The sequence below is a fragment of the Propithecus coquereli genome, unplaced genomic scaffold (assembly GCF_000956105.1).
Source record: "Propithecus coquereli isolate 6110/MARCELLA unplaced genomic scaffold, Pcoq_1.0 Scaffold49, whole genome shotgun sequence".
NCBI classification, from domain to species: Eukaryota; Metazoa; Chordata; class Mammalia; order Primates; family Indriidae; genus Propithecus; species Propithecus coquereli.
This window is the reverse complement of record NW_012150729.1, coordinates 1,293,293-1,316,738: the sequence shown is the minus strand read 5'-3', so window position 1 is coordinate 1,316,738 and position 23,446 is coordinate 1,293,293.

Sequence of the window (23,446 nt, the reverse complement as noted above, 5' to 3'; positions counted from 1 at the left end):
GAGGAAATTAATGCATAGGATGGGTAGATAAATTCATTACCATTCGGTAATGCTTCTCATTTGCTCAGATAACTTCAGTTGGTATTAGTCCATCTTAATTCCTCTTTCTAGTCTCTGGGGACTGAGTTACCACTTCTTTAATGGGTTGATTCCTTGTCAACTTTCCTGCTCCGGCCTGACTCATGCAAACAGATAAGAAAGATTATCTGTGACTAAGTTTCTCTGCAATGTACATAGATTCAGTGTGAGCAAAGGCATTATTACCTCGAAAAGGATATTATTTCTATCCCAGAAAATGACAGAATTCATGTTAGTCTATATTTTTTTTAACACATCCCCACCAAAGCTCCTCACCAAGTGGGCCCTCTTTGCTGCACCTGCATTCGGGTGCTTCCTGGTGTATCTGCTGCTCCCACTGCCTGGCGTGCCTCGTCCCTTAGTCTTCTCCTGTCCAAATCTGTGTGTCCTGCAAGGATCATTCAGCTGAGGTCAGGGACCTGACTATTCCAGGCAGGAAACAGTCCTCGACTTTCAAGCACATAGTGTCTGTACCTCTCATTTGAGCTCATCTCACATTTCACTTTGTGTTGTCATTGAACTAGTTTGTGTGTGTTTTTTACCCAACTAGATTAAGTTCTTTGAAGACAGGGCCCTTGTATCTGGCAGCAGTGTTTTATATGTCAGTGGTACTTAAAATATTTTATTGACTAAATGCGTGAATACACTTATTTCATATAAAAGGGCTGGATTTATAATAGGTGCATGATATCTGTTGAATTAAATAAATTTTGGATTCAAAAACCACAGAAGAGTAGTTGTCCTAGAGATAATAAAGCTCTGTCATGGTTTCAAGGTTTTGAATTGTCTCATTCTCCTTTCCTCTCTGTCACATCTCTATAGACCTTGAATGTGAGTTGCGAAATCTTGCTGAGTTTCAGTTTTGCACACCTGTTTAAGAGTACTCTGATAATGCTACTCCCTACTTACAATATGTATTGTGAGTATTCCCAAGCAAAGGACTTAATTGTCCTGAAAAATATATGATTAGTGTAACAGGGAAAGCAATAAAATTGATACGGATATAGAAAAACTTTTTTCCAGGTGAAATTGAAAAACAAATTGAAAACTATGACTCAATCATCTGCATTTCTCCTGGTTTAACAAAGCAGCACAAAATGTTCAGTGGTCATGGATAAACGCTTAATGTCCTTCAAGATAATGAGTAACTGTGTGACTAAGACAGAATTAAGAGAATGTCTCAGATCTTTAAAAAAAAAAAAAAAAAGAAAAAGAAAAAGAACCAAGTTTCCATGTCTGGCTAGTCCTGGATACTTCCTGTTCTGGGAAACATCGTCATATGATAAGCTTGAATGACACTGGCGTTCTTATTTGTCAATAAGAGCCCATAAGGAACAGTTATTGTCTTTACATTAAAAATGAATACAGCGATGAAATTCAGGGATCTGTAAATTCCTTGGGTTCCCAGAGCGTCTTTCTCTCATACGTTCGCCCTGTTGCAGAGCTTTTCATATTTTCCTCGAGCTGTGTTTGTGAAGTCAGCAAACACTGGAACACAGTGAATGCTGGCAAAAGAGAACATTCCTTTGGGGTCTGGGTTTTCAGGTCCTTGAAGAATAGACTGGGCAGGCAGTTTTCATGAGAACAGGCTCTCAGGCTTACCTTTAAGTAAAACAAATTAAATTCTGCTGTGAAGACTGTTATCAGAAATCTCCAAGCCCAGCCCAGCTCCTGAACTCTCCCTCCTGCTGCCATGGATATTTCAGCATGTAAACAGAACTTTTGGCCGCTTTAATGCACTACACCTGCCTTGGGCTATTTGAAAGGTATTTGACTTTCTAGCCTGTGGAATTAACTATGATTTGCTTTCAAAAGCTGCTTTTAAAATATCTGAAACCAACTGATTCTTCCAGCGGTTTCTCTCCAATCTTTCCCCAGTACCTGTGCATGTCAGAGAGAGGAAGAGAGGTGTGAGTGAGCCTCTGCCCTCCTGTAGAATAAGCCACCCTCCAGACACTTTGGCGACCACCCTGGTCCAGACCACCTGCATCCTGAGCTGATGAGAGGCTTCCAGTTTCCACTCTTGCCATCTAGGAATCTGAAGTCCTCTCATTTCTTCACTCTGCACACCCAATCAGTCAGCTGTATCTGCAAATCCGCCTGTGCTCTCTGAGTTGGATACAGTCACGCTGGCCCCATCACCATCCTCTCATCAGTCCTACTAGATCAGACTCCTGCCTGGTCCTCCTGCAGTCTCTCGTGAGCCGCTAGAACCCATTCCTCCTACAGCAGCCTAAGTTATCTTTTTAGAACATAAACTGGAAGATGTTGCTCCCCTGTTTCAAACTCAAAGTTAAAAAAAAAGCCTCCCTCTTCCCTGGACTTCATCATCAGATCACAGCTCATCGAGCCCCAGCCTCCTTGCCCTGGCTGTTCCTCTGCCTGGAATCCTCTTTCTTCCGAGCTTTGCATGGATGTTTCCTCCTTCAATCTTATCTTGACCTGTCATCTTCTCAGGGAGACCTTCCCTAGTGTCCTGCTCTATTGGAACCACCTAGTCACCCTCCATTACATCACTCTAAATCTCTGCAGAGCATTTATCGCAGTCTGATATTTTCTTATCTATTGTTCTTAATTTATTTGTCTAGCATTCATCTTTTCCCATTAGGATATCTCTTTCCTACTCACCCCTGCATCTCCAGTGTCTAGAATAGAGTCTGTCACATAGTAGGTGCTTAATAAATATTTTTAAATGGATGACTAGATAAACAATAAATGTCACAGCCAATAGTTGTTCAGTAATAGGATGTTTTGAGCATCTGGTGGTATGCAAAGTTTTAACCTTATATTGCACTCACATGGTCATTTGCAATTTAGGTGTAACTTTTAGCACAGGATCTTATTTGATCCTTGTGGGAAACAGTGTGGGGAAATTAAGGAAAAGGAATCAAGGACCTTGTTGCCAAGAAGCTATAATGATGTGTTTTCGATCTAATGCCAGAAAAAGGAATACACATGTTAGAGGCCCGATGGTTTTCTTGTATCAGGACCAGCTGAGTCCAGGCAAGGATCAGACCCAAGAGACCAGGACCCACCCACAGTCTCCAAGCATTCATTTGCATGGTTGATCTGCAACCTCTTGGGTTTTAGCTGAAGGAGCAAGGAGGACTTAATGAATGGGGGACAGATACTAAGTAAGAATTGGTGGCGGTGGTTACGCAGGACGATGGTGGGAGGGGCCGGAGGGTGGGAGCCACCAGAAAGAGTGAAGCCAGAGTCAGGGACTGAGGAGCTGTTGGCACGAAAGAATTTTAGATCTTCAGGCACAAGCAGAGTAGCTTCAGGTCTCTAACTATAAAAAACTGCACAGGGTTGGGGGAGAGTGTTTCCCCTAGATCTGCAAGGAATGTGGCATGGCCACAGTATAAGGAGGAATGCAGGGAACACAGAGCTCTGTGGCACTTTTCAGGTGGGGCAGAGGCCAAGGGCTAGCTTTGTGACACTGGAAGCCAGGACCTGAATGAGGGAAGCATCATAAGGAGAATGTTCATGAGAAACGTTATGGTGCTCCTTCCTGAGCTGGGCCAAAGTCCTAGCCTATCCCAGGTTCCCAGAGAGTTCTGCATGGCCTCAGCACCTGGAAGCTCATAGAGGCCCCAGACAGCAAGCAGCTCAGCCACCTGTGCCAGGTGCGGCTGTACCTGTGACTTGGGCCCGACTAGAGGAATTGGGACGCCGGAGACTGACAGAGTGGCAGTTTCAAATGGTTGACAAGCCATGAACATCTAAAAGCTGCAAACTGTTTCTGAGCACACTTGATACATCCTGTAGATTCTCCCCCAAACAAACAGGGAGACTGTGAGAAACGGAGACATAAAGGACAAGAGTTATGCAGGTGGAGCAGTGAGCTAGCAAAATTTGAGCGAAAATGTGATCCAATTGGCCACCACAAGCTGGTAAGGCCTGGGGACATTTGGTTACATATCTGGCAAGGAGGCTCAGCAAACGGGTTCAGACCTACCCAGTTGGGAGGCACTAAGAACCAATGCCAAGGGGAAGCCAAAGGCAATGGTGGGCAGAACAAAAGCCCTGTTGTGGCACCCAGCCCTCCACAGGCTGCTGGAGTGGTGCTCCAAGCCCACCAGCCACTCTGCATTCACACAGGCGTAGTTAATTAACAGGAGCTCACTGTAATCACTTCTGTCCTGGGGCTGCATTCCGCGTACGTTTGCAAAATATAGAAGAGCTTCCTTCCTTGCAATAACACTGTAACTTCCACATAAAGGAGTCCCAAATTTTCAAAAGATCTGTGGCAAAGGGGTTCCATTTAGATTGGGTCTATGAAATTATCTATTTGGGAGTTAAATATAAGCATATGCAACTTGTCTTTCACATTGCTAGCAAAGAAATTTAAGCTTCGTTTATGGGAGAGAAGAAACTTTTTAACTTATCCATTCTTAAATCTTCAAAAGCCTAGCAAGAATCTCTCACGTAGTAGGTATTCAGCAACTGTTGCCTGAAAGAATCAAATTCCAAGAAGAAATTAGTGTTCTTTCTGACTTGGAAGCTCATCTCCAGAGGCAAAACTGGAGCTTGTGTGAAGGAAATACGTTCCTAATGACACAGAGGAATGCAAGTCCTTTCCCAGTAACCCTCCCAAGAAAAATAAAACAATTCTGACGAGATAGAGTTGAATTCAATTAAAATAAGAAAGGAATGAAACAATTCTACCTTTTAGCATGGTCCAGCTGCCCTCACTTGGGAAAAGATTCACACATTGAGTTTTGTCCTATTTATTGGAAACGTGTGTGTGTGTGTGTGTGTGTGTGTGTGTGTGTGTGTGCGCCTGTGGTCTGTGGGGTGCGTGCACACTTGTGTTTGTGTGCTTTCTCACCAGAATGGCAAAAATCATTAGTCTCTGGCCACAATAGTGAGCCCTGTGAATGCCACTGCTAAGCAACTGGAATAAAATTTCATCAGTGGGCAGGGTGGAGACTTGAAAGCAGTGGGCCATTAGATACTGTGAAGTAGCCCAGGAACCTCTGAATAGTTGTAAAAGAAAGCCCTGGGTCGGTGCTGGGGGTCTGGGGGGAGAGGAGAGGTTTTGTGATGAAAGATGATGACAATGTTCACAGGGTAGGCAGATGTTAGCTGCAGTGGAATAAGGGGCTCACACCTGCATCTCATTTACCCTTCCTCAGATGGGCCTCCCTGGGGCCCTCCATAGACCAACTGGTCACACTGGTCCATGTGGGCTCCAGGCAGCATCACCCCAGGCTCTGGGAAGTCCGCCTATCTTAAGGCTTGGCTTCATTGAAAGGATGCCCCAGGAACTGTCAGGCAAGCTCAGCGGGTTTTAGGATTGCAGCACCTTGGAGCTATTTGGTGTACTGTCATTGTTACCTTTGCATCATTACGACTGCTGTTACCAGGAAGGCAATGTATCTTTTAGGAAAGTATCAGTCCTTAAATGATAGTGAGACCTGTTAGAGAATTCAGGTTTCCCAAGACCCTAACTTTAAATCCACATGACATGTGGCACCTATGTGTCCAGGTTTCCTAGAACACCACCCGTCCCAAATATCCTGCCCCCTTGTCCCATGAGTACTTCATGGATAGCCCTTGTCAGGGATGAGTGCTTGCTTTTGGTTGGGGATGTATAACTGCCCTCGTTTGATTGCAAAACTGAGATTCTTTCCATCAATTGGTTGCTTCTGAAATGATGATGACTCATCTGTCCCCATTAACTTCAGAGCTGAAGGTGTGTCATCAGGGAGATGAGAGATGGCTGTACAGACCCTGAAGACTCAGGTTTAGGAATTAAAGAACCAACTCAGACATGACAGGAACAAACCAGAAGTCCTTAGCCACCCTCCCTGAGCTGAGCCCTGTTAAGCTTTAAATACATTTAATCCAGTTTTTCTCCCACCACTTTTCATTTTTATTTATTACTACCCATTGAGCCAGAAGCAGAATGGTCAAAACATTTCCAGTGAAGCTGAATTTTCAACGTATTTACAGTCAGCGTGGAAGCAGCAGGAAGTGGGATTTATGTATGGCATTATCAGGCAGGCAATTTCCCAAACCTCAGCATTTGGACTTGTTTTTAATTAAATAAATGTACAGGCTTCAATGGGACTAGATCACTGAATCCCGGGAGGGTCTTCTCATAAATCGAAATAAGATCCTTAACCCAAAGGCGATTGCATCCCTGAGAGAGCACCGACAGGTGGGCATTCCAGCCAGAGAGAAGGATGATTGCAAAGTGAAGTAAATCCCTGGGAGGTCAGAAAGGACTTGGCAGGAATAGATGTTGCTGTCACATCTAGTACTAGGCTAGAAGGAAAAGATTCTTGCAGTACGCTGATTTTTTTTCCAGCACTGGAGAGGCGACATCCATCAGTGATAAAATGCATGGCTCCTTCTGCTTGGGTTCAAATCCCACCTCCCGTTCCACTCTGGTTAACCTTGGGTAGGTTACTTAAATTCTCTAGGCAAATCTGTCCTGCTCTTACTACGATGGGGATAATAATTTCACCGCATGAAAGACTGCTATGAGCAAACCCGAAATGCTGCTCATTTAAGAGCCTTATCTGCACACATCAAGCTATGCGACTCCTCTGCTCAAAACCCTCCAATGGCTTTGAATCTCATTGACAAGAAACCCCCAAGTGTTGCCTAGGACCTTTGAGCTTCTGGTTTCCAGCTAACTCTCTGGCCCCCTCTCCATGCACTCTCCCATGCCCACCAGCCCAGCGCCACTGATGGCTTGCAGAACAGCCTCACATGCCATTAGTTTGTTCCTTCTCCTAAAATGCCTCCTTGCCCCATGGTGGGCTCCTCTGTCACTTGCTTCAAAAGGACCACCCTGACCACACTAGACGAAATAGCAAGCTACACCTTCCCCAACATTCCCTAAATATTTGGCAAATAAAAAGCAGCAGGATCCCCCAGCTATAGCTAGGTGGGTGTCCCCAAAGTCTACGAGGTTTGTAGATATGCTCACAAAATCAGGACTGCCCATGTTGTCCAGTTAGCATTTGTTCTTCTGGGTTCCCGCTGGTCCATGTTCCTCACTTACAAGCTACGAGGAACGTTGCTGCCTTCGCCATTCTTGGGTAGTGAGGGTTCCTGCTGGGGGTGCAGCTGGTGCCCGACCCCAAGGCCTGCAGTTCTCAGGGGCCAGAAAGGTGCTGGGTGCTGTGCAGAGGGGGTAAGGTCCCTTTCCCAGCATCTATTCCCTGGGCCCTAGGCTGTTCACTGACCACAGCTCACCTCATGGAGACTTACTGAGACTTACTGAGCAGTTTTCGTCTGCTTTAGTCATCTGCCCCAGGACCAGCGAGGTTAGCGTTCTGGATGAAGAACAGGAAACATAGCAGTTCTTCCATCTTCCCTACTTGTTCCCTCCTCCAGCAGCTTCTTGCTCAAAGGAGAGGGAAAGGAAAGAAAAGAAAAGAAAAAATCTCTTGTGCATCTACTACATACAGATACCAGTAGATGCAAACAGAAATCAATAGCAATGGTATATGCATGAGGAAAGGGGGTGGTCCAAGTAGACTAAAAGTGCCCATTTGGTGCCTTTATGCAAATTAGGAAAAGGCCCCCTTCATCATGACGATTTACCTCCGTCTCCTAGAAAACTGTCATAATAAATAGACAAATCTACAACGTCAGCAATGTGAGTTATGTTTCCCTGAGAGCCCTGTGATGCAAGGGGTATCGGAATTCAGTTAGCACCTTCAGCCCAGTGCCCGGCACACTGTAAGAAATCAGTAAACTTTGGCTTGTTCAATCAATAATGCCCTTCAACATCAGGAGCACAGTGAACAATCTGACCCTTCCCACAATTCTTAGTCATTTGCAGATAACTGAGCCTCCAGCCTCTCTCTCTCAATCTATGAAATTGGGGCAAGGGTGTTGTGAGTGGCACGAGGGTCCTACCTGCCTCCCAGACCAGCCCCCACCACTTTCTGTGTGTCAGCCTGGTGGAATGGCCGTGGTGCAGGGGGCAGGCCAGGGGAGGCCTGGAGGTTACCGAGCCTGGCTTTTTCCCTCCCTGCTAGGCTCTGCCACGGAGCGAGCAAGGGGGGTGTAGGTCACGCTGCCTGGAAGCCTGGGAGGAAGCCCAGGCTAAGGCTCGCCCTTCTCCCACATTCCATGAGGCTCAGCCTCACCCATAGCGCAGGTCACCACGGCAGACCTGCTGGAGACTCCCAGGTCTGGAAGCCAGTGGCTGAGGGGATGAACTGCTTGCATTTTCTCTTTGTTTTGTCTGAAGAGGGGCATTCTAGCTATGGAACTAAGCAAAACCACCGTACACTGGGATGGCTTTATTCACTGGGGACTAAGATTTAAAGCATCTGCTTCCTTCCCTAACAGACGGGCCAAACACTGGGGCTTCCCAGCAGATCCCTTGCCTGCTGCCGCAGTCAGGCTTCTCCCTCCCCAGGTTGCCTGGCTGTCCACACTCTGGCGCCCCAGTTCTCCTCTCCTGAAGCCGCCAGGAGAAGCCGGGCAGAGGGAGCTCTCAACTGGGGCTGCACACAGGGTCCTGGGAGGCCACGTCCTCAACTTATGATCACACGGCGGATGTGGGCACCAGCTCCGGCCGACTGGACTCTCTGTCTGGTCCCAACAGGGCTGCGCTGACGCTGTCCGTGCCACCCACTCCCTGGGCCTTCTACACTGCACTCAGAGCACGGGGAAAGGAGCAGACAGCCCAGTGATGGCACACACCAGGCACAGAAAGAAGCCTGAAGAGGATCAAGATGGCAAGACTCAAAATGAAGCAGAGACAGGAGCAGCTACAACCAGGGCTCAGAGTTAAGAGAAGAAGTTCTGACTCAAATCAATGATCAGCAGCATGACATTAGGAAAACTACTTCATCTCTCTGTCCCAGTCAGGGGCCCAGCAGAAGACAGAAATGACACCACTTATTTCAACAGAAAGAATTACATATAAAGAATTGTTGACTGGGTACAGAATTCTCAACTATGCAACTGAAAGGGTAAAAAGATAAGTCTGAGGTGTTTCGCTGAGGTAGCAACTGCAGGAAGCAGCTACCGCCCTAGGGCTGGGAGGACAAAGAGAAAGAGTTGGAATTATTGAAACTTAGACACTCAGAGGAGGCCTCCTGCAGAGCTGAGACTCGGACCTCCAAGGAGGTGCGTTGCTGGGCTGGTACCAGGGTCCTGAAGCTGGCGTGATGAGGCTGGTTCTGCCAGTGTCGAAAACCCAGCAAACCAGATTCCGCTATCACCACTGGAGTGAACCCACTTGCCAGGGCAAGGGGCGTTGCCAGGGACATATTACTGCAACAGGAAGCCAGCAGGAAGCAGGCAAGAAGGAGCAGGTCCCTTCTCCCTTCCCCAGGCTCGCAGCCTCCCTCTAGTGCCCCTGTCGGCAGAGCCCACTGTGAAGCAGCTGGCAAGGCAGACATGTGATTTTCAGGGTCCTGGCTACCACATCATGAAGCAGGGTACAGAGGTCTGGGTGTGGGGCTCAGAGACATTAGCTTCACAAATGGCCCACTCACAGTTAGCACTAAATGTGCATAAAATGCTTAGCACAATGTCAGGCACATAGTACCAGAGTAGATACCAAATAACTATTATCATCATCATCATCGTCATCATATGACAGATAAGTGGGCTCAGCAAGCAGCTGGAAGATAAGGCAGGCTCTGTGAGAGGTTGATTGTAAGTGGAGACTAATTTCTGGATTCCTTTTTTGGAAGTTTCACTGAGTATGTGAAATTTCAGATATAAAAGACAAATGTGATATCAAATAGTAGTAAGTCTGTAAATTACGCATGTGACTTTGATCTTGAAGACATCAGACATCCCTTCCTACCTCTCCATTCCTAGGCCCTGCACTAGGTCAGACTCACTTTGCCCTTTGCCCAGATTAATACCCTCTTCCTATCTCCAGCCCATCTAAATCACCAGTGCGCTAGTGTGCTGCTAGCCCCGCATTCACTCGTACGGTATAGCTCTCTTCTCACTAGAGTCCCACCACCCACGGATTAAAAGCCAAACTCCTGGGACTAACATTTCACAGGCTGAATGATCTGATTTGGCAGCCCTGGAGATGTCATTTTCCATTGGATCTAGCTCCCTCCTCCTCATGCCAGGGTCAAATGGGAAAAGTAAGGAATGGGAAGGAAGTCAGGTTGGGCCTGACACCCTGGGAATCTCCCTTTGGATGTCCTAATGTCCACTCAAACTCAGAATGTTGAGAACAGGATTAATAATCCCTTTGCCTCCCACCCACCTCTAAACCTTTACTAGGGTCCGCATCACTGTCGAGGTAACGCTCTATGCTCTGAGGATGGCAGGTGTTGCCCCCCTCTTTCTCATTAAATGAGCAACTCCTTTTTCTTTCTTTTTTCTCTTTAATGGAGTCTTCGTTTACAGTTATTGTTTGTATCTGTCAGGAAATAAGCTGTGGTAACAACTCCAAGGTCTCAGTGGGTTGCGGGATGGCAATGTCTGTGTCTTACGAATGTCCAGAGTTGGCTGTGAGTCGACTGCAGCTCCACTCAACACCCTTTTGCTCCAGTACCTACGCTGAAGGAGCAGCTCCTAGTTTCATGGCAGAAGAAAAAGAGAGAAGATAGTGAGACCTCGAAGTGGCTCTTAAAGTTCTGCTTGGAAGTAGCATGGATCACGTCCACTCACATTTTATTGGCTAAGGAAAGCTGCATGACTTGTGAGTTCAAGAGGAAGAGATGTATGATTCTGTTTAAATTAGGGGCATTACCAGTCACATGGCCAAGTCTGACATCAGTAAGCATAAAATGCACAGTATTGTCCTAGAGAGATTAAATGCACATGTTGTCAATAAGGCAATGTACTACACCACTGTAGTCAGGGATCCCATCACTCACACCTGGATTACTAAATCCCAGGGAGTGATGAATCTGATCTAATCTGGCTCCTACAAAAGTGTCCCCTCAGATCCTTTTGGGTCTCCCTGCCTCCAGTGTCTCCACATGACACGGTGGTGGAGTAACTGCCACAAAGTACTTTCCCAAATGCTATTATCATCCTGTCAGTCCCTTGCTCAGAACCTTCAGCAGCTCCCTATTGCCCATCAGTTCAAATCAAATTCCAAGGCCAAGTGTCTGGGCTTCCTCATCTGGTCCTCCCTCTCACGGCCGACTGCAGCTCAGCCCCAGCGCCTCACATCCAGCCAGGAGCCCCATGGTTTTCTCCTCAGCTACTCCGGGATTTTGCTTGTGACATTCATCTTTCTTTGCCTGTCTGCTTCTTGTCCCCTCTCCCAGTCTCTCTTTTCCAACTACTTTATGTTGTTCAATTTCTTCAAGAGTGGTCTCGAATCTCATCTTCAGAAAAATTTCCTTGAATAACTGTCTTCTCTTTCCACTCCTCAAAATTCAGAATTACATATCTCTGCTTTCATTTCTATTTTCTATTTTTAGAATCATTGTGGATTACCGTGGGAGAAGATCTTGGGGATTTTCGATTCTACACACACCACCTCCCTCCAGTTTAGAAATGAGGAAACCGAGACCTAGAAAAAGAATGAGCGGGAGAGTCACTAACTTATCGAGAGGCTAAGTTGGGATGAGAATTAAGTCTTCTAGCTCCTTGTTAGTATCTTCTCCTATACCAAGTTGCCTCTTTCAACTTATTTCTCTTTCTCCAACTAGATGACAAGTGACTCTAGGGTAGGGATGCCTCATTATAATATGTTATACAAGACCCTTGACATACATTGTCTCTAATTCTAACGACAACCTTGCAAGGGAGCAATTATTCTCATCTTACTAATGAGAAGACCAAGGGTCAGATAAGTCAAGTGACAGGCCCAAGATCAAATAATCAACAAATAACAAAGCTAGGGTTTACTGAATGCCTACTGTGTGCTTGGAATTGTGTTCTCAATTCAAAGAAATTAAAATATAATTTCTTAAAGAATAAATGCCACAACTGCAACGTAGTTCATAATAAATGTCAAATGAGTAATTTATCCAGGATTGTGGAGATTCATCTAGGACAGGCATTGTGGCCTAAGGTACTGGAAGAGAGATTGGACTAGAACTTGGCAGTTAAGGATGCCAAGGGTATGTATAATCTAAGCAGATGCGGTGGGTGGGTGCAGGCATTTCCAATAAAGATAAGGGTATGAGCAGAGGCTGGTAAAAATTGGGTTGTTAGGAAATGGGGAAAAATCTGTTTGGCAGGAGCCATAGTTTTCACAGGACAGTCATGCACAGTCAGTCACAAAAACAGATTGGGTAAAGTTATGGAAGACTTTGAATGTCAGGTCGAGGTATTTAGATTTTGTTCTGCAGGTGATGGGAAATTACCAGACATGGTTGACCTATAAAAATGGTGGTTTAGCCAGTTTTTCAATATGTGACTAGAGGAAAGAGGACTGGGAGATGACAGACCATTTAAAGGCTACTTAAAGTGGATTAATGACCCCCTAATCACCTACTTGTGAACTGAGAAGCTTGGCATGGGGCTGGGCAGGTTTTGGGGGTGATGGAAATCATATGATTAGTACAAGAATTATTACTGTCATTTGTGGAGGTGGAGATTGGAAAAGTGAGATGTGAAAAAAGCAGTCTGTTTTCCTGAAACATGTATGGAAATTAAGGGTAGAAAAGCTCTGCTATAAGAGGATATAAGATGAGTGAATGGAGATTCTATTCCCAGAGAGTTAAAAAGCTTTATACTCCTAATCACATCCCACCCTTTACATGGTCTTCAGTGGTATGATACTAATACATGCTTTTTAAAATTTTTGCCCGTTTCTTTCATAAGTAAAGCCACAGTTCAGTGAGCATCCATGTGAGGCTAAATGTTTCTGCTTTCAACCTAATGACTTCCAAGTTCATGATCTCTCATGATACTATCTTCTCATAGATAGTATCAGCATCTTTATTTTTCCCATCTGATTACTTAAAAAAAATGAGCCAAATTTATTTTTAATTTAACAAAATATTCAACTTATTGGCTGAACTTTGATAAACAAAGATGGCGCTACTCCCCAAATGGAAGTGTGGGCCACCCAGACAGAGCTATATACAATAGGTTAAATTTAAGATGTTAATTCGTCAACTAGTGTATGGGCATTCAAATGCGAACCACCACAGGTAATTTAGTGGTGTTATACCTAAAATGAAGCTGTAAAAGTATGGGTTGAACAAAAGTTAAATTTATGGTATGCTTAAATCAATGCATTGATTATGTGCATAAAATTCTATGTGCCTTTCTTTAAGAGGCTTTAATTATCAACCATGGTATCACTGTTGGGACTCATCTCTGTACCATCTCAAAACTCATGATCTCTCTTTGGGGTTCAGAAAGGTCTGAAAGTATCAGCCTAACCAACATCAAAGGAAGTGAAAAGTTGACCAACGAACTCCCAAACACTGCCCCCTACTCTGGAAGTCCAGGTTGTGTTTGTTTTACTTTCCACAGGGCCAATTTTTACAGTTAGTTGAGTGGTCCAGGGACAGTTGTGTGGCCTAGATCTGTGTATCATATGTCTCAATCTCATTTCAGAGATAAGAGGATGCAGAAGGTTTCAGTGGGGTTTGGAGGGTTTAGAAATAGTGTGTTCAGCTTGTGGGACTACTGTCCTTTCCTTACTTAGGGGTTTCTGAACTTTTTTTTGTGTGGCATGGGCCCTTTTGGCAGTCTAATGCAGGCTATGGACCTCTTTTCAGAAAAAAAATGTTTTAAAATTCCTAAAATAAAAGACATACAATTAGAAAGAAAGCCAATTGGATTAAAACATAGTTATAAAATAATGAAACACAAATTTATGTTATAGTAATACATGTACTTCTTTACCAACACTTTAAATAACAAGGCTACTGGCAGATTAATGAATAATGTGTTTCTGACCTGGTGCTAAATGTTGACATTTTGAGATATCTGCAACAACGGTAAAGTGATATGAAAAATATGTGTGATTTCTCTTGGTTAGAGTTCCAGGTACTGCTAATATTATAGTGGCTTGTTGTCTACATTTATAATGGAGGGAAATGTTTAATTTCAGTCTGAGCTTAGTGCAAATGAAGATGAATTTTTTTCCCATTCCAAGGTCAAAGACTCCCCAAGTTCTGTCTGTAGATAATCCTCAGGTTAAAAACAGGTATATTAAAGGGCTGTTTCTAGGTAACACATAAGCTGTCAGAGCTCACTGGAAACCATACAAACATCTACTCAGGCAGCATGTGGTGACCCACCATCAGCCGGCCCGCTGAGCTTGCTTGCACCAAGCATTGTGCCTTGCTAAAGTGGACACTCAGTGTGTGTCTGCTCAAAAACGGTGTGAAGAAAGGAACGGAGGGACAATGGAATGGGTTTGGACTTGGCTCCCTAAGGCCTCTTCCTGCCCTAACATTCTAAGACTCTATGACAAATGCAGAAGGAATTTACTGAAGCCAGCTGAGAGTCCTGTGACTGCCACAAGTGACCGCAGGACAGAGCACGGGCAGGAGGTGGGGCAGCAATGTGATGTGGGGGTCGATGCTCAACACCAAGTTGGAATTCTGTCCCTTAGATAACGATCCTGAACAGGAAAGGAGAGTGCTACATCAGTGACCACAGAGGGTAATGAAAGGGCAGAGAAACAGCTGAGGCTGCCCAGCTGTTTTTTCTGCTGCAAGTCTGTCAACATGGGTGACAGGCAGGAAATTCATTCATCAGGATCCTGGCTCGATAGGGAGATCAGTTCTAGTTTTGTGTTTCTGACAAGTGTCATTAGCTGAAAGTGTGGACCGAGGGCGACCCTCATCCCTGCCCACCTCAGCCACCAAGAAAAGGAAGGACAGGCTGCATTCACAGTCTTGTGCAGTTCCTAGCAGGATTAAGTGTTAGAAATTTAGAAACTACAAAGATTGTAATATGAAGCAATTATTAAGGTCGACAATAGTCATATAAACTGGACTTGGATGAATGAGTTTATTTCGTTTGGGACATTTACCCAAGTTAACACTTTTTTTTTTTTTTTTGAGACAGAGTCTCATTTGGTTGCCCCAGGTAGAGTGCAGTGGTGTCATCATAGCTCACTGCAACTTCAGACTCCCGGGCTCAAGTGATCTTGCCTCAGCCTCCCGAGTAGCTAGGACTACAGGCACGCGCCACCATGCTTGGCTAATTTTTCAAATTTTTTTTTTTAGTAGAGACATGGCCTTGTTCTTTCTCGGGCTGGCCTCAAACTTCTGAACTCAAGCAATCCTCCCACCTTGGCCTCCCAAAGTGCTAGGATTACAGTTGTGAGTCACTGTGCCTGGCCAAGTTAACACTTTTGTATTGGGAGAACTCATGTTGTACAAAAGAGTAAAAATAAAAATGGCTATTTATTTTAAAAAACATGCCTACCATGGAGGTACCTTATGTCCTTGTAGCTCATTTATTCACAACCCTATGTGCATTTCTAGCCCCCGTGATAGGTTGAATGGTGGCTGTATCCAAAATATGCTCACCTTCCCAGAACTCATGAATGGGATCTTACTTGGAAAAGGGTTTTTGCAGATGTAATTAAGTTAAGGATCTTGAGATGAGATCATCCTGGATTTTTTGGGTGGGCCCTAATCCAAGGACTAGTGTCCTTATAAGAAGAAGAGAAGACACGGTCAGAGGAGGAGAAACGAGAGGAGAAGGCCATGCATTGTCAAGTCAAGGAATGCCAAGCTCTTCTTGCAGCCACCAGAAGCCAGGGGAGGAGCACAGAACCAATTCTCCCTCAGAGCCTTGAGAAGGAACCAACCCTGTCGACACCTTGCTTCAGACTTCTGGCCCCCTGAACTGTGTGCGAGAGAATCAATTTCTGCTGTTTTAAGCCACCCAGTTTGCTCCAAGATCTCTTCAAGGTTCTAGGAATCAGGGAGCTATTGTCCTAGTACTAAAAACTGCCCCCGTGACTCTGGCCAGTCACTCACTACTGGTGGAGCCACCTGGGTCAGATAGGTGTACCACGCTGCCACTCTGCTGCCTGGACAAAGAACGAGTAATTCAAGTTGAATCACCCTATAAAGGTAACAATAATTTGGTACAAAGGTTAACTACCTGCCTACAGTCAGACTGCCTGGATTTGAGGCCAGCTTTTCCACATAGTAACTATGAGACAGGGGCAAGGGCAAGTTATTTACCCTCTCTCAAGTATGGATTTTAGATAGTAATAATGTGTCAATATTGGCTGATTAATTGTAACAAACAGACCATACTAATGTAAAATGAATATAGCAGGGATTATAATAGGGAAGACTGAGTTTGGGTATATAGGAACTCTGTACTAATCTAAAACTGTTTTAATATATTAAATGAAATATAATTTTTTAAATGGGGGAGTATCAGTACCTCACCTCACAGTATGATAGAGATTTAGAAGAAGAGCCATTGTCGTGGTCTATAATAGAGGCACATTAAAAAAAAAGAGCCATTGTTAGCTATTATTGTTTTAGGGCTATTATCAGGAATAAACGGAAGGAATTCTTATTTGCAATGTTCCATGAAATAGGCCAAATATTTTTTTTAAAGCTTGAGATGATGCTATGTTTTTAGAGTAAGGTTGTCTGAAAACGTTATTGTAACTGTAATTTTGTATCATTTCAAGGCTAAGTAAAGCTAATAAAGTAACTAAATATTGTTTCATGCCTCAGTGTTTGTAGATGTTTTCAAATTGTGATTTTTTTTCTTTCCTCTCACCAAGTTGTGATTTGATTCAAACTGTGATTTCTGACTACCATCCTACTACTGTGCTTGCATGCAGTTCAAATGAACAAGATCTAGCTTGTTTATCTGAGAAGTATGAAAATAAGAGAAAGACTTGCAAATTGCAAATACACCTTTGGAACATATCTTCATACTTTCTTTTCCCTGCCACTGGATTCAATTTTTAAAAACACCTACCTCATATTTTACTTTTTTCTTAGACAACCAAGCAGAATTAGTTATAGCAACTCTTTCTTTACTATTTTTTTTCCTCCCACAAGGTGGATAAAGGACCCATTTTCTATATATTCGCTTAGATTCCCGTAACAATGAAAGAATCACACTTTTGATAAAACTGGTTATCGTAAGAAATAAAGGTTTTTCATGAGAATGATGGTGTCAAAAGAGGAGATCTAGATTCAAGTGGATTGTCCCCACCTTGCCTGACACCTGCATCACAAGAAAGAACAGAAGAAAACACATTTGGAGCAAAACACTGCACACTGTCTCGTCTGAAGAGATGCTTCCTAGCCCAGGAAGAGAAAGCAGTTTTCCTAAGGGAACCACTCCTCTGTACCTTCTGCAAGGGAGACGGATGCATGGACAGGCAATGGAGAGCTTGAGGATAGGCCGTTGTACCAAAAAGAAACAAGCCAAGGGTAGACACAAGCAGCAACTGGATTCTCCACCCAGAGAAGGATACATCATAGGAAAGCAACAGACTGTCGTGTTCGGAATATATTTCACAAGGGAAACCACCTGAGGTCATGCAGTACTAAAATTGTAAGGTCTGGGCTCTTTAAGTAGCCAAGGCCAAGGGCTGGGTCTGAGTTTAGAGATTTATAATGAGGCATCACTACCCCAAGTGCTTTAACTGAGCTATTATCAAAACAGGCCTCCCCTCTGGACTTCTGTGAGTAAGAGAATTTTCTCCCAGAAAACCCATCTTGAAAGATCTTTGAATTGTAGAATTCATTCAAAAGGCAGAAATCAATAAATGAATTCACACTGGGGTTTTCTTAAGAGATCTGGCTACAACATTATTATGGGGCAACTTTTTAAATTTGATTCTGGGTCTCCTTGACAGTAGGCTAGGTAAAAATTTCCTGAAACTTCCGGTGTGTCTATTCTCTCTTCCAGCACTTCTGAAACTGTGTTAGGTCAAAATGGATCAGGGATGCCAATAAGTACATGAAGAAAAAGGGCTTTTCCTAGGAAAGCATTTTTTGTTTAATTGTTGAACAAAAGTAAGCAATTTTCTTCCCTGTAGGTCCTTTTAAAGTGTTTAATAGGTTAATGTGCATTCAAATTTCTGAGGGAGGATTTAATAGTCTATATTAAATAAACTATAGGCGCATTTCATTATTAGCTCCAGGATTAACAGCTCTCTTCAAAATACAGTTTGGGAAACTGAGCTCTTCCTTCAGCAACATACACAAAAATAAATCATTCTGTCAGTTGAGTTAACACTTAATCCTGTCTTCCTAATCTTTGATTACCATGCAACAAATGTCCAATAATCCACCAATGTCTAGACTGAGACCACAGCTGACAACTGCATTTTCCATGCTATTAAGCATTATTCTACTGATGTCCGAGATAACTTGATTTCATCAAGGTATAAGGAATATTTGTCCCCCGCCAAAACCTCCCCCAATATTTGCAACTAACCACAATTTTCTTCTATCAAAAAACTTTCACTGTATGTGTTTTGATTGAAACTTTAAAACTTCGGTCTCCTTGATGTAAAGAAAATGATTCACTTCCTTTAATAATTGTTGACACGATCGTTAAGCCTCTAGCGGCATTGTGCCTCCGTTGCCCTGCTACACTCTCAACAGCTAAGGTGTAGGAAGGGGGCGCTAGGATTATTAGCAAGCAAGGCTTCACCCAGAGGAGCCATGAGGCAACAGAGATTGCAGGACAGGCAGGTGGTTTTCATACTTCCTCAAACAAGTCTCTCACATCTGACAGCTCACTGGAGCCACTTTTTGTCTGGAAGTAATTATGCCCAACAACATGTAGATTCATTACTTCTGTTGCAGGAAAAACCCAACGTACCATCTTTAATTAGACGCCAGCTGAATTTGCTGTTAAAGGCTTTTCTTCTTTCACCTTTTCCAATTCTTGAGACATCTCAAGGTTAATGACATTTTGATTAACTTGTTAGAAGAATTTATCGTTCAGCCTTTTTAACGATCAGGGTGTTCGCATTACCCTAAATCCTTTACTGTATTTGATTTTGTGTAAACTTACTGACAGGATGCACTGAGCGGGCATCGGAAACAATCAGAAAAGTCCATAAAATGGCAGTTGAAAGTAATAAATCCTCCATGGACCTCCTCAAGGGTGTTCCTCAAACATAATCACCAGCCTCCATTCTTCCCGTCTCTTTAAAGGATAACAACCTTTTCTATTGTTGCAGCTGCATACATTGAATCTTTAAGGTCAAAAGAAGTTTGAAGTCCTTCCTTTTTGCAAGGATTTTTAAAAGTAAAATACGTCCATCTCACCTGCCTTCTTACGGTGGCCTAATGAAGAATCTTTTAGGGGAGACTGTTTTGCAACTGAAACTGTCCCTGATTAATGTACCAGGGCAGCTAGACAGGACTATAGGACCATGGGGATTTCCCAGGTTTTCTTTTGCTCCCCAAGTGCAAAGTCACGGGGAATTCCAGAACAGAAGATGCTGGCTAACGTGACTTCTATTGGACTGAAGGAATGTGGACACAAGCACACAATGGCTGCACCATAGAGCACTTGCCAGCGGAGTTCTGACCTTTCTGATCTGGCCACAGAGTGCCTTTTGCAGAATTATGACTCCTCAGGACTGCACGGGTTATTAGAGCAGATTAGAGCTCACTGTGGTGATGGGCAGATATCATGCCCTGTCTCTCTGATGTAGCTGGAGAATCCTGTTGGCACTGGTGGGGTTGTCAGGTAGAGGCCGCGATAACTCGTGGAGTCATCCTTGATCCCTTGATTTCTCTCTCTCCCTACAAGCAATCCATCTGTAAATCCTACTGTGGAAGTGTATCCAGAATCCAACCACTTCTCACTACTTCCCTTACTTCCATCATAGTCCAAGCCATCATCATCTCTGGCTTCTCTCCTGAAATAGCCTCTGATAGGCCTCTCAGCTTCCATGCTTCCTGCCTTATAGTCTGCTCAGAGTGATCTTTTCAAAATGTAAGCTGCATCATGTCCAGCCCAAACTCCATAACTCTTCTCTTCTCAGAGTACAAATCCAGAGTCCTGATAATCACCGTCCGCGCCCTCCCTTAAGAGCCCCCTCCCCTCTCTGGCCTGTCTCCTCTTACCTCCTTGGGCTCACCTGCCCACTCCACTCCAGCCTCACTTGCCACCTTGCTTGTCCCCAAACATGTCTGCCCTGGGGCCTTGTATTTGTCCCCAAACACCCCTGCCTTGGGGCCTTGCACTTGCTCTCCCAGAAGCCAGCCTTCTTCATTTCCTCAGGGCTCTGCCTAGATGCCACCTTAGTAGAGAGGCTCCCCTGGCCACCCCATCTCGGCCACTCTCTGACCTCTTACTCTCCATTATTTTTCTTAGCATCTGTCACCACCTGACATCTTTGTTTGTGTGTTTATTGTCTGTCTCTCCCACCAGAATATAAGCTCCATGAGGCAGACACCTTGTCGGTTTTAGTCAACATTGTGTTCCCAGACCAGTGCCTGGCCCATAGTGAGACGTCAGGAGATACTTGCTGTGTGAGTGAATGAATAAATGAATCAGAATCCATTTTTACCAGTAATGCCACAGCCCCCTGCAGTCCCAGAAGTAAGCCATGGTACTCATCAGAAAAAATACTTTCTCACAACCAAGGAATCTTAGCCCTTGATTAGATCACTCGAGTTATCTATTAAAATGAAGAGGGAAAAAAGAATGCTTAGCAGTTCTGCAAGCTGTGAAGGAGTGAGCCACTTGGCAATCAATGTTTGTGCGCGTGGACGTCTTGCCATGCCATGCCATTTGTTTCACAGGTAGGGAAAGGCATGCAGAGTCTAGTTCTCAGAGTCAAGTCAGAGTAAACTCATATTTACTGGCATTTTCTAGAAAATCTCCTCTTTGGATTTATTCCACAAACTGAAAGAAAGAGCTTGGCTGTTTTAGACTTCAAAACAATTCCTGAACCCTGAGGTGAGAGGGCTTCTCAAGCAGGCCTAAGGCACAGGACCGTGGTCCCGTACCTGGCAGTGACTGCCCAGCTCCAGCGCGGAGTGGGTGAGGGAGGTGGGGAGGGTGTCTGCGGCCCGACAGCCAGAGTCAGTCCTGACTCATCTCCCGGCCGCAGGAAATGCCCATGACCACCCTCTCCCGGACGCAGTGCCAGGCCTGGCTCCCGACCAGTGGTTTCTACTTCCCCTGAAGGGCTAGGCAGCATGTTTTGTTTCATTTTGTTTTTAAGTGACTTGTACTGGGCTTGAATCAGAGAAGGAAGAAAAAAGGATTGTACAATCCGGGACCCATCTTTGTCTCATTTTCGGTGGTGAAAGATCCACAGGATGAACAAACACACCAAAAAGGAGATCGGTACCGAGATAGGGCTGCAACGAGCGACCAGAGATAGACAACCATGTCTTTAAAGTTCCCTGTACAATTTCATTTTTTTAATGATTCTAGAAAAATTTATTAAATTAATATCAGCAGTAACTTTATTTTGTTAAAGAATCTATGGATTATGGATCAAGGGTATGGTGTGATGGGGCTATTTTTCACTATTAGTGTTATAGAACAATTCGACTTTTTAAACTACGTATATAAAACTTAAAAATTAAACTTAGAACAAAGTATATAGAACATTTATCATGTTTTATGTAAAAATTAGAGAATGCGTAAAAGAGGGCTTTGTGGTAATTATAGAAAGAGCTTTATATCGACACAACAGAGACATTTGATTTTACATTAAAGGAAAAAGGTTGCCATGGATCAACATGCCAGGTTGTATGTTGTCAGCTCAGCACTGTTGCCAGCGTCGCCCAGGTCGGTTTCAGCAGAGAATCCCGCTGAGCCAGTGCATGAAGGCTCCCCGACTGTTGATACCCAGTCAAGCCCTTCTTCCTCCACTTGATCCCTAACCGAGTTCCGCTCAGTGATTTTCCGTCCACTCCCGCATCCTGCTGTTGGCTGTAAATCCCCACGTGTTCCTTTGCATGTGGGGTTGAGGTCGGTCTCTCGCCTTTATTGCAGTAGTGTGGACCCCTAGCGCAAGTCTTGAATATGTTAGACGGGACCATAGGGAAGAAGGAAATAAACAGAAAGATTAGGCTACATCTACAGAGAATATTTAAATTATTACATGATAATATGTGTAAAAGGATTTGACTAAAATTAGATTTTTCCTTGTCACTGTTAAAGAGAGAAATTTTTGTACCAGACATTTGGTAAAAGTGGTAAGAATTTCATTCCTTGTTGACATCTTTTTTATGATCCTATGAACATCTCTTATCTACCAAGAGGCAGTTTGCACGGTGATTCTGAAGTGGGGTGGGAGGGCATCTCCTGTCTCCAGGGTGCTGCTTTCTGAGCAGCTTTTGAGGTGTGTGGCTTTTCCATGCCTCAGTTTCCTTATCTGGTAAATGAAAGTAAGATAGTCCCTATTTTATAGGGGTTTTGTGAGAACAAAATAGGTCAATACTAATACATTGTTTAACAATGCCTGGGACTTGGTAAGCGCTCAATGAAGCTACAATAAACGCACTTCTTGAGTAAAATCAGAGGAAGGTTTACCGCGAAAGGGAGGAGGCTTCAGCGCAGGTCCCCAGCTTGCACAGGTGCCTGGGAGTGGCTGGGAGCTGCGGGTGGCTCCAGGTGGTGTTGGGAAACCAGATTACCATCAGGAAGCATTTCTGGTGAATTGCCTAAGGTGATGATGTCAAGAAAAAAGGGACTGGGATCTCCTAGGCTTCAGTAATTTGTTGTTCGTGGGTTTTTTTCCTCCTCATTTGAAATAAATACATATTTTCACACCTGATTTATTTCCAATTTTGCATTCTTTTTCTTAAAGAGAACCCCCATAGACTGTATAATCTTCAAGGCTCACAAAATCTGGATTCACCTCAGAAGAGTATAATTAAATCTACACTATAATCCTGAAAGGCGGATATTACCACTCCTTAAATGCTAACCCCACAAACAGGCAGGAGGACCTGGCAGGGCTTCAATTTGAACCCAGATCTCTCTATATCCAAAACCAAATTCTTCCCATTATCTTCAGCTTCCCCCTATTATGGCATTATGAAGGCCTGAGAAAGTGAGCCCTGGACTAGGATATTTATACACCAATGTCCACAGCAGTATTATTCACAATAGCCAACAGGTGGAAACAATGTACCTGTCCACTGGCAGGCGGTCAGATAAACAAAATGTGGTATATCCACACGACGGAATATTATTCATCCTTAAAGAGCAAGGAAATTCTGACAATTGTTACAACTTGGATGAACTCTGAGGACATTATGCTAAGTGAAATAAGCCATTGTCACAAAGGGACAGATGTGTGATTCCACTTATATGAGGCACCTAGAGTAGTCACACTCGTAGAGACGGGAAGTAAATGGTGCTTGCCGGGGGCTGGGGGAGGGTGACACGGGCAGTTATCGTTCAGTGGGAACGGAGTTTCAGTTTGGGATGTTGAGAAAGTGCTGGAGATGGGTGGTGGTGATGGTTGCACAACAGCGTGAATACACCTGGTGCCACTGAATTATAT